General features: G+C 46.3%; 1 pseudogene; it reads left to right on the top strand.

The window, feature by feature from the left end:
• The first annotated feature begins 9,430 nt into the window (after positions 1-9,430).
• On the top strand, positions 9,431-9,762 carry LOC115837087 (annotated as a pseudogene).
• Positions 9,763-11,674: the final 1,912 nt, after the last annotated feature.

Below are 11,674 nucleotides of genomic sequence, written 5' to 3' on the forward strand. Positions count from 1 at the left end.
ATTTGAGCCCAAGAAGTTGGGACCAGCCTGGGCAACATGGTGAGACCTCATCTCTACAGAAAAAAAAAAAAAGCCAGTGGTCTGTGTCTCAAGAAGTGACATACCATGTTTCCCTGCAGCCCTCGCCTCTAGAGAGTTACAGAGTAAGAGAAGAGGAATGAGCTCACACAGAGGGACCGTGCTGGTAGTAAGACATAAAAAGAGCAGTTAAAATGATTAGGGATGTCAAATCTTAAGAACCCCAAGGATAATTCATTAGACTCTGAAGTATCTGATGAGCTCACCTGGTCCATCCCAGAAGAATAAGAGCAATTTGCCCTTGTCTCTCAACTCCCAAGAGATAAATATCCATACCAGCCCTTGTTTTCTCATTGCACTGAATCATACCTCTCAGGTGTCAAGAAGTGTTTCTCTAAGTCTTATCAAAACCTCTCCTATTAGCTGATCTTTCAAACCTCTCTGCTAACTCAGATTTAATTTAATGATGGCTGCTCCCTGAATGTCAGGACCTTTTACTTGGAAATAACTCTGTAGTATTTTCTCATTTTTGATGCTTCTACATCTCAATATAATCATCCAATTTTTGGCTGGGCGCGGCGGCTCACGCCTGTAATCTCAGCACTCTGGGAGGCCAAGGAGGCGGGCGGATCACCTGAGACCAGCCTGACCAACATGGAGAAACCCTGTCTCTACTAAAACTACAAAAATTAGCTGGGCATGGCGGCGGGCACCTGTAATCCCAGCTACTCGGGAGGCTGAGGTAGGTGAATCGCTTGAACCCGGGAGGCAGAGGTTGCGATGAGCTGAGATCATGCCATTGCACTCCAGCCTGGGCAACAAAAGTGAAACTCCATCTCAAAAAAAAAAGAACTATCCAATTTGTAAATTGCCTGACTGTTTCTCCTCATTTGTCTTTCTTGCTTGCCCTTTACATTTTTTCCCCTCTCTCTACTTTATCATTTTTATTTTTATTTTTGAGATGGAGTCTCACTGTCGCCCAGGCTGGAGTGCAGTGGTGCAATCTCGGCTCACTGCAACCTCCGCCTCCGGGGTTCAAATGATTCTCCTGCCTCAGCCTCTCAAGTAGCTGCGATTACAGGCATGTGCCACCACACCCGGCTAATTTTGGTATTTTTAGTAGAGACAGGGTTTCACCATGTTGGCCAGGCTGGTCTCAAACTCCTAACCTCAAGAGATCCGCCCACCTCGGCGTCCCAAAGTGCTGGGACTACAGGCGTGAGCCACTGCGCCAGGCTCTCTCCTTTATCAGATTGGAGAGAAGAGTAAAATAAAATTTCCATTGGCCACTTTTTTCTTGGCCAGCCCAATAGTAGAAATATATTCAAATTATGCCTTTCTGGTCAGGAGCGGTGGCTCACGCCTGTAATCCTAGCACTTTGGGAGGACAAGGCGGGTGGATTGCATGAGCTCGGAGTTCAAGATCAGCCTGGGCAACATGGCAAAACCCCATCTTTACTGAAAAATATAAAAATTAGGCGGATGTGGTGGCACATACCTGTAATCCCTTGAACCCGGGAGACCGAGGTTGCAGTGAGTCGAGAAAGCACCACTGCACTCCAGCCTGAGTGACAGAGTGAGACAACGTCTCAAAATAAAAAATCTGCCTTTCTAATATTGAGGTAAGAGCTATCAGCATAAATCTATACCTCTCTTACTTATTCATAACATAGGCCTTGGATAGTTTCTTTAAAAACAAGAACAACGATAAAATACAAACCATGGTAGCACATTCAATCCTGTTGCTGATGAAAGTGATGGCTTTTATAGATGCCTCAGAAGAAATGGCACATATTCCCAAAAGAGTTGCTGTCATTTATGCCTCTTTCAAGGTTAAACTTGGCTGTGTGCAATGTTTTGTTTGCAAGTTTTTGATTGCAAGTGATGGAAATGTCCTATGGCTAGCATAAGGAAAGAAAGGGAGGAGAAGGGGAGGGGAGGGGAGGGGAGGGGAGTGGAGGAGAAAAGAATAGGAAGGGGAGGGAAGAAGGGAGGGAAGGGAAGAAGGGAGGGAAGGGAAGGAAGAAGTTAATGAAACGATGTTGGAGGCATTTTATGGAAGCAAAGGAAGAGGTGGACATCTAAACCTTCCTAGAAAAGGAAGAAACCAGGCCAGGCGCAGTAGCTCATACCTGTAATCCTAGCATTTTGGGAGGCTGAGATGGACAGATCACCTGATGTCAGGAGTTCAAGACCAGCCTGGCCAACATGGTGAAACCCCATGTCTACTAAAAATACAAAATTAGCCAGGCATAGTGGCACGCACCTGTAATCCCAGCTACTAAGGAGGCTGAGGCAGGAGAATCACTTGAACCCAGGAGGCAGAGGTTGCAGTAAGCCGAGATCACGCCACTGCACTCCAGCCTGGGCCACAGAGCAAGACTCCATCTCAAAAAAAAAAAAAAAAAAAAAACATTAGCCAGGCGTGGTGGCGGGTGCCTGTAATCCCGGCTACTCGGAAGGCTGAGGTAGGAGAATCTCTTGAACCTGGGAGGCAGAGGTTTCGGTGAGCAGAGATCATCCCACTGCACTCCAGCCTGGATGAATCCAGAGGGAAACTCTGCCTTAAAAAATAATAATAATAATAAAATAAATAGGCCAGGTGTGGTGGCTCACGCCTGTAATCTCAGCACTTTAGGAGGCCGAGGTGGGCGGATCACGAGGTCAGGAGTTCAAGACCAGCCTGACCAACATGGTGAAATTTTGTATTTTGTAAAAATACAAAAATTAGGCCGGGTGCGGTGGCTCACGCCTGTAATCCCAGCACTTTGGGAGGCTGAGGCGGGTGGATCACAAGGTCAGGAGATTGAGACCATCCTGGCTAACACAGCAAAACTCCGTCTCTACTAAAAATACAAAAAATTAGCTGGGCGTGGTGGCGGGCGCCTGTAGTCCCAGCTACTCGGGAGGCTGAGGTGGGAGAATGGCATAAACCCGGGAGGCAGAGCTTGCAGTGAGCTGAGATCACGCCACTGCACTCCAGCCTGGATGACAGAGCGAGACTCCATCTCAAAAAAAAAATTAGCCAGGCATGTTGGCACATGCCTGTAATCCCAGCTACTCAGGAGACTGAGGCAGGAGAATCGCTTAAACCCGAGAGGTGGAGGTTGCAGTGAGCAGAGATGGTGCCACTGCACTCTAGCCTGGGCGACAGAATGAGACTCCATCTCAATAATAATAATAATAAATAAAGTCATCAGTTCCACTCCCATGATAACCCATTAACCCATTAATTTATTAATCCATGAAAGGATTAATCTGACCTAAGAATTTCCTAAAGACTCTCAATACTGCCACTTTGGGGATTCAATTTCAACATGAGTTCTGAAGAGAACAAATATTCAAACCATAAGAGCAGCCTAATCTCCTTGAACCCTGTCTATGGACTAGCACATAAAAAAGAAAGAAATTTCTAACTTGTTTAAGCCCCCGTATTTTGGAGTCTGTTTGTTACAGTAGCTTATCTATGAAATAATAGAGCTGGGATTGCTGTGTTGGATATGAAGGGCCTTATGGTTCCTGCACAGGATGTAGTCATTCAGAAACCCAGTAGGATTCAGGTTTGATACACTGAGGGAGGCTGAATTGCACACTTTTACCTGAGTTCCCATGAGGACTGGCAGCCTTTTGAAATCCCTGCCTTCCTTATTTCCATTAATATCCTTACAGTAATAGGAGGCCATCTGTTTCTTGGCACCAAAAACTCCTAAAACAAACTCTCCCCTTACATCCTGCACTTCTCATTTAGCTGCATCCTCTCTGTCTTCTCTGCTAAACAGTGAGCTCCAGGAAGAAAAGGATCATCATTTATCCTTCCATGCTGTGTCTTTAGAACCTAGTGTGGTGCCCGACACATAGAAGGTATCCCAACAAGTAGGGGATGGAGGGAGGGAGGGAAGGATGAGTGGATGGATGAATAGATGGAAAAAAAGAAAATAATAAAACTAGTTGTAGCTTATAGGAGGGAAGGCTTCATGGAACTTCTCTCTCCAGGCTCTGAATTCCTACTGTCCTGACTTTGTGTCACTGTCACATATGACTGAGCCACCTCCCCATTTTCACCTCCACTCTGGAGGCACACCTCAACAGAAGTGTTAGGTCACAGAGATATGTCTTTAGGACCTTTCTTTTTAGTGGTCTCTACAATCTTACAACCATCTTTCTAAGCATCTAGAGGCCTAATACTATAGACCTTTACTTTAACATACTCAAATAATTATCTTTCTCGGACCTACTTTGCTAGCCTGATTAGAAAACAGAGCCTGAGACAAGATTAAAGTGCTAACACTTTATTTAGGAGTTGAAAGCCTATAGAGGTGAGAATGAGGAAGAAAAGAGGAAAGAGGTGAGGTGAAATACAAATCAATGTGATGTGTTGGCCAGGCATGGTGGCTCTCATGCCTATAGTACCAGGACTTTGGGAGGCCAAGGCAGAGGGATCACTTCAGGTCAGGAGTTTGAAACCAGCCTGACCAACATGGTGAAACCCTGTCTCTACTAATAACACAAAAATTAGCGGGGCGTGGTGGCATGTGCCTGTAATCCCAGCTACTCAGGAGTCTGAGGCAGGAAAATTGCTTGAACCCAGGAGGCAGCGGTTGTAGTAAGCCAAGATTGTGCCACTGCACTCCAGCCTGGGAGACAGAGGTAGACTCTGTCTCAAAAAAAAAAGATGTGTTTCCAAAACTTTCCCTGTGAACTTAATAAAATTAATCAAGGGACCAGATGGAGTGGCTTACACCTATAATCCCAGCACTTTGGGAGGTCAAGACAGAATTGCTTGAGCCCAAGAGTTCAAAACCAGCCTGGGCTACATAGGGAGACTCCATCTCTACAACAAATAAAAAAATTAGTTGAGCATGGTGGCTCACACCTGTAGTCCCAGCTACTTGGGAGGCTGAGGTGGGAGGATCACTTGAGCCTGGGAGGTCAAGGCTGCAGTAAGCCATGATGGTGCCACTGCACTACAGCCTGGGTAACGGAGGGGGATCCTGTTCCAAGTAAAAAGATTTAATCAGGCCAGGCACAGTGGCTCACACCTGTAATCCCAAAACTTTCAGAGGCCGAGGCAGGCGGATCACGAGGTCAGGAGATCAAGACCATCCTGGCTAACATAGCAAAACCCCGTCTCTACTAAAAATACGAAAAAAAATTAGCTGGGCGTGGTGATGGGCGCCTGTAGTCCCAGCTACGTGGGAGGCTGAGGCAGGAGAATGGCGTGAACCCGGGAGGCGGAGCTTGCAGTGAGCTGAGGTTGCTCCACTGCATTCCAGCCTGGGCAACTGAGCGAGACTCCATCTCAATTAAAAAAAAAAAAAAAAAGATTTAATCAGGGAGAGAGAAGGAGAGATGAAAATAAACCAAGCTTGCAGCACACTCAGCACTAATCATTGGGTAGCTTGGTCTCTGACCTGCTTCCTCATAGCTGTATGTCTCCTATTGTCCTAGAATCGTATATACCCAGTTAAAAGATTATAGTTCCTGGCTGGGCACAGTGACTCATGCCTGTAATCCCAGCACTTTAGGAGGCTGAGGTGGGTGGATTACCTGAGGTCAGGATTTTGAGACCAGCCTGGCCAACATGGTGAAATCCCGTCTCTACTAAAAATAAAAAAATTAGCCAGGAGTGGTGGTGCACACCTGTAATCCCAGCTACTCGGGAGGCTAGGCAAGAGAATTGCTTGAGCCTGGGAGGCAGAGGTTGCAATGAGCCAAGATTGTGCCACTGCACTCCAGCCTGGCCAACAGGGCAAGACTCTGTCTCAAAACAAACAAACAAAATTATAGTTCTCCTTAACTGCTCTACAGGTAACAACTTGAACACAGTGAAATGTTAAGTTTTCCCTTTGAGATATTCTTTCAGGTCCTGCATACCAGTGAAATTACTGACATCAGCTGTACTGAAGGACCCCATTGGAGCTGAGTCACAAAAGAATTCAGTTTCCATGTCCTGATGATTTTATCCCCCTTACCCTGATCAATGACCCCAATTTCCATGATCCCCTTAAAAACCCCAGCCCAGAGCTCCTTGAGGAGATGGATTTGAGTGTCTCCTTTCATCTCCTTCCTTGGCTGCCCTGCAACCATTACACTCTTTCTCTGCTGCAAGCCCTACTGTCTCAGTGTAACTGGTATGTTACCGCACATCAGGCACATGAGCCTGTTGGTCATATAATATTGCCGTACTGGCCACCAATCCCAATCCTGCACAGCAGGTTACTCACCAGCCTTGTTTGCTTGGTGCATAGTCTTTTCCAGAGAGACCATGAGGAGGAGCCACATCTAGGAACAGATCCTCTAAAGTGAGAAAGGAGAAGGAATGTATTTGCTTAGCTCTCTCCCATCTTCCATTTCTCAGTGGCCAAGATTCATCCCTGGGGAAACTAACTCCCCTATACTCTTTGGTTGTGTAACCTAGCACCTTGCAGCCATCCAGGCTGGCAAATTCCAATGGCGTGGCATCACAAATGCAGAAGTAGAGAGGTAATTCAGTGTGGGTAGGGTGCTGACTAGTAGAGAAGAAAGAAGATAATCAAAGGAATCTGGGAAAATTTCTTTATTTATTTCTTTTCTTTTTTTTTTTTTTTGACAGAGTCTCGCTCTTGTCGTCCAGGCTGGAGTGCACTGGCGTGATCTCAGCTCACTGCAACCTCTGCCTCCCAGGTTCAAGTGATTCTCCTGCCTCAGCCTCATGAGTTGCTGGGATTACAGGCATGCGCCACCACACCCGGCTAATTTTGTGTTTTTAGTAGAGACAGGGTTTCTCCATGTTGGTCAGGCTGGTCTCGAACTCCTGATCTCAGGTGATTTGCCCACCTCGGCCTCCCAAAGTGCTGGGATTACAGGCATAAGCCACTGCACCGAGGGAAGAATATTCTGAATTATCCAGGTGAGCCCAATCTAATCACATTAGTCCCTAAAATCAGAGAACTTTTCCCAGCTGTGTTCAGAGACACACATGACAACAGAAGGGCCAGAGTGATGCTTCATTGCTGGCTTTGCAGATGGAGAAGGGCCACTAGCCAAAGGATGGGGGCAGCTTTTAGAGGCTGGAAAAGGCAAGGAAACAGATTCTCCACTAGAGCCTCCAAAAAGAAGTACAGCCCTGATGGCACCTTGATTTTAGTCCAGTGAAATCTATGTTGAACTTCTGGACTATAGAACTACAAGAAAATTAATGTGCATTGTTTTCAGCCATTTATGGTAATTTGTTATAGCACCAAGAGGAAATTGATACACAGTCTCTACTGCTATAGCTAGTTCTAGGGCCACACTTGTAATCACTCAATGGGTTCATTTTACCCTCTGCCCAAATAGAGCCAATTTATCAATACAGAGGAATTGCAATAGAGAAAGAGTTTAATTCACACAGAGCTAGCTGAATGAGAGACTAGAGTTTTATTTCTCAAATCAATCTCTCCAAAGATTTGGAGGTTAAGGTTTTTCAAGGATAGTTTGGTTGGCCAGGGAATGGATGCTACTGATTAGTTGGGGATGCAATCATAGGGGTGTGGAAAATGGTCCTTGTGCATGCTGAATCCACTTCTGGGTGGGGCCGCATGACCTGTTGGCAGGTCTGGGTGGAACCATTCGTTGCCAGAGACGCAAAAACCTGAAAAGACATCTCAAAAGGCCAATCTTAGGTTCTACGATAGTGAGGTTATCTGCAGGAGTCATTGGGGAAGTGGCAAATCTTGTGACCTCTGGAATAATGGCCAGCAATCATTTACACCTAGATCTTAGCAGAATTCAGGCTCCCCTCATGCTCCTATTCTAGTGGTCTTTCATTAGCTTCACAAAGTGGTTTAGTTTGAGAGAAGGGCAATTGCCATGTAAACAATAAGCTAAATGTCTCCCAAAGTTAGCTTGACCCAATCCCAGGAATGATTAAGGGCAGTTCAGAGGTTAAAAGCAAGATGGGGGTTGGTTAGATCAGATCTCTTTCACTGTCATAATTTCTCACTGCTATAATTTTTGCAAAGGTGTTTCATAATTGAAATTTATCATCTCTGTCTTCCATGACCCAACTGGGGTTACTCAGACATTCATCCCCAAGGAGTATAGGTGTTTAGGAACCCTTGCGAGGTCACAGTTGTTGTAACTGCCCATTAACAGTCATCCCAAGCATGAAAGTATCAAATGACACACTAGTGAATCTTCTGGGTTCCAGACATTTTGTCTCCTGCCCCTGTTGAGAAGCAGCTACCTTAATTCCCCAGAATAATCAGAAATGGTTATCCCAGGCAGTGCAGTAACTCCCTTCTCTGCTTGTCACTTCAATAATACGAGGAACTCAAACTAAGTACTATATAGTCACAGCATCCAATTCAGTGGAATGCTTACTGTGTCCCCAGGCCTAAGAGTTCTTCCAGAAATTAGAAACTCTTATCCCACAGAGCCCAAGGTTACAGGGATGAGAAGCACAAAATCTGCAAGTAGGTCACTGGGTGCAATTGCAAGAAAGGTCAGCCCCTGTTTCCCAACCCCAATATACTAACTAGAGAGGCACAGTACAGTATATTACTTGTTAGATCAAGGAATAAGCCACATCCTTCAAGATAGCCCATAGCTGGGTGCATTGGCTCATGCGTGTAATCCCAACATGCAGGGAGATCACTTGAGGCCAGGAGTTTGAGACCAGGTTGGCCAACATCGTGAAACCCCGTCTTTACTAAAAATACAAAAATCAGCCGGGCGTGGTGCCGCATGCCTGCAATCCCGGCTACTCCAGAGGCTGAGGCATGAGAATCGTTTGAGGCCGGGAGGTGGAGGGTGCAGTAAGCCAAGATCCCACCACTGTACTCTAGCCTGGGTGACAGAGTGAGACTCTGTGTCAAAAAAAAAAGATAGCACTATCCTGCAAGATAGACTTTTCCAGCACGTTAATTGGGCCTTCAACAGATGCTATTAAATGTAGATTTTATTATTATGCAGATACGGTGAGGCCAATATAGGAGGCAATTGACACTGAAAAGATAGTGTCTCACTATGCCCAAGAGGAGGGGGCACACCAGGCCATACATGGCCACATGGCCACATAGGGGAAGCACCAGTGTCAGAGGCATTTGAACCAGAGTGACTCAATCTTTTTTTTTTTTTTTTTTGAGACACTCTCACTCTGTCACCCAGGCTGGAGTGCAGTGGCACAATCTCAGCTCATTGCAACCTCCGCCTCCCTGGGTTCAAGCAATTCTCCTGCCTCAGGCTCCCAAGTAGCTGGGACTACAGGCGCACACCACCACACTCAGCTAATTTTTGTATTTTTTGTAGACATGGGGTTTCTCCATATTGGTCAGGCTGATCTCGAACTCCTGACCTCAGGTGATCCGCCCGCCTTGGCCTCCCAAAGTGCTGGGGTTACAGGCGTGAGCCACCGTGCCCCACCTGGGAACAGGACTTCTAAAAGGCAAATATGTCTGGAAGGCTGTGGTCTTAAGGCCATTTTTGCTGGCTATAAGCAGGGTCTCTGGAACCGAAGGGAGCACACAGCTTTCCTTAAAATTGAAGATGTTTATGCCCAAGATGAAACTGAATTCTGTTTGGGCAAGAGGTCTGCTTATTTATACAAAGCAAAGAATAACACAGTGACTCCTGGTGGCAAACCGAACCAAACCAGAGTAATCTGGGGAAAGGTAACTCAGACCTATGGAAACAGTGGTGAGGTTTGTGCCAAATTCCAAAGCAAACTTCCTGCTAAGGACTAGACACGGAATCCATGTGATGCTGTACCCTTCAAATATTTAAACTAATGAAAACTAAATAAATAAAAGTGAATTTGTGCTCTTGTAAAAAAAAAAATCGGAAACATACAGTTAATACAATAGGCCATCCCATTATTCTATCAGACCAGTTATTTCTGAGTGATAGGTACATGGTTAAGACCAGTGAAGCCCATGGCCATAGGCCCATTATCACATCACACCACACTTTCTTTGCTGTAAAAGGGGTCTCTTGGTTCCCAAGATTGTGTGTGACAGTGATATGGTTTGGCTGTGTTCCCACCCAAATCTCACCTTGAATTGTAATAATCCCCAAGTGTCAAGAGTGGGGGCAGGTGGAAATAATTGAATCATGAGGGCATTTTCCCCCACACCGTTCTCATGGTAGTAAGTCTCATGAGATATGATGGTTTTGTTTGTTTGTTTGTTTTTCATTTTTATTTTTATTTTTTGAGACGGAGTTTTGCTCTTGTTGCCCAGGCTGGCGTGCAATGGCACGATCTCAGCTCACCGCAACCTCCGCCTCCTGGGTTCAAGTGATTCTCCTGCCTCAGCCTCCCAAGTAGCTGGGATTAGAGGCATGTGCCATCACGCCCAACTGGCTAAGATAGCTCCTGGGCCAAGATAGCCATCTCTCTCTCTCCTTTTTTTTTTTTTTTTTTTAACTTTTTTGTTTTTCTGAGACAGGGTTTCACTCTGTTGCCCAAGCTGGCATGCAGTGGCATGATCACAGATCACTGCAGCCTTGAACTCTGGGGTTCAAGCAATCCTCCCACCTCAGCCTCTTGAGTAGCTAGGACTAAGGCGTGCACCTCTACACTCGGCTAATTTTTTAAATTTTTTGTAGTGACAGGATATCATTATGTTGCCCAGGCTGGTTCTGAACTCCTGGGCTCCAGCAATCTTCCCACGTTGGCCTCCCAAAGTGCTGGGATTACAGGCATGAGCCACTGCACACAGCCTAGCCATCTGTTTATATGCCCTCATCCTTCAGCCCAGATGCAGGCTGCCCTAGGAAGGGCCTGACCTTAAGTGAGGCTGACCCTAAAGGAGCTGCCAGCTGGAGGCCATCTCCTGACCACACTCCCCACAGCTGGGTGGCAAGTTCCTCCTTAAAGGATTTGAGTAGCCCATGTCTGTGTCTACCAGAGTCCACCTCTTGCTGTGCACAGATCCAGGTCTCCATATACTTTCAGGGACTAGCCCCTCCCTTCCATGGGTCCAGTGGGCCCTTCTTCCTTTTTTTTTTTTGAGACAGAGTCTCGCTCTGTCACCTGGGCTGGAGTGCAGTAGCACAATCTCAGCTCACTGCAACCTCTGCCTCCCGGGTTCAAGCGATTCTCCTGCCTCAGCATCCTGAGTAGCTGAGACTATAGGTGTACGCCACCATGCCCGGCTAATTTTTGTGTTTTTAGTAGAGGTGAGGTTTCACCATGTTGGCCAGGCTGGTCTTGAACTCCTGATCTCAAGTGATCCACCTGCTTCAGCCTCCTAAGTGCTGGGATTACAGGCATGAGTCATAGCACCCAGCTATGGGCCCCTCTTCCTACGGAAGAACTCAGAGAAAGAAGATTACTGGGATGAACCACAGCCTTTGCCACTGCGATCGGTCTCAAGCTTACAATTCACACTCATCCTCCCTTTCCTCCACTACCCATTCTAGATGCCTCCCCAAGCCTCAGCTACTACCTTTGCTGGCTTTAGTGTCTTAGCTGGTGATATGATTCGGACTCTCATCTCTAGAGCTTAACACGTAGGACATTTTTTAGGGAGCATTCTCGGCATCAACATCTGTGGGGGAAGTGAAGGAAGTAGGATTGGACAGAAAGAGAGGTTGGGATGTATCACAACTAGATTTCAGCTGATGCCACAGGGAGCTTTGAAGCTGTGCTCATCTATCAGAGCTATCTCTGCTGGGACAAGAGGAGCAGGCTTTG

This window comes from Nomascus leucogenys, chromosome 10 (assembly GCF_006542625.1).
Source record: "Nomascus leucogenys isolate Asia chromosome 10, Asia_NLE_v1, whole genome shotgun sequence".
Taxonomy (NCBI): domain Eukaryota; kingdom Metazoa; phylum Chordata; class Mammalia; order Primates; family Hylobatidae; genus Nomascus; species Nomascus leucogenys.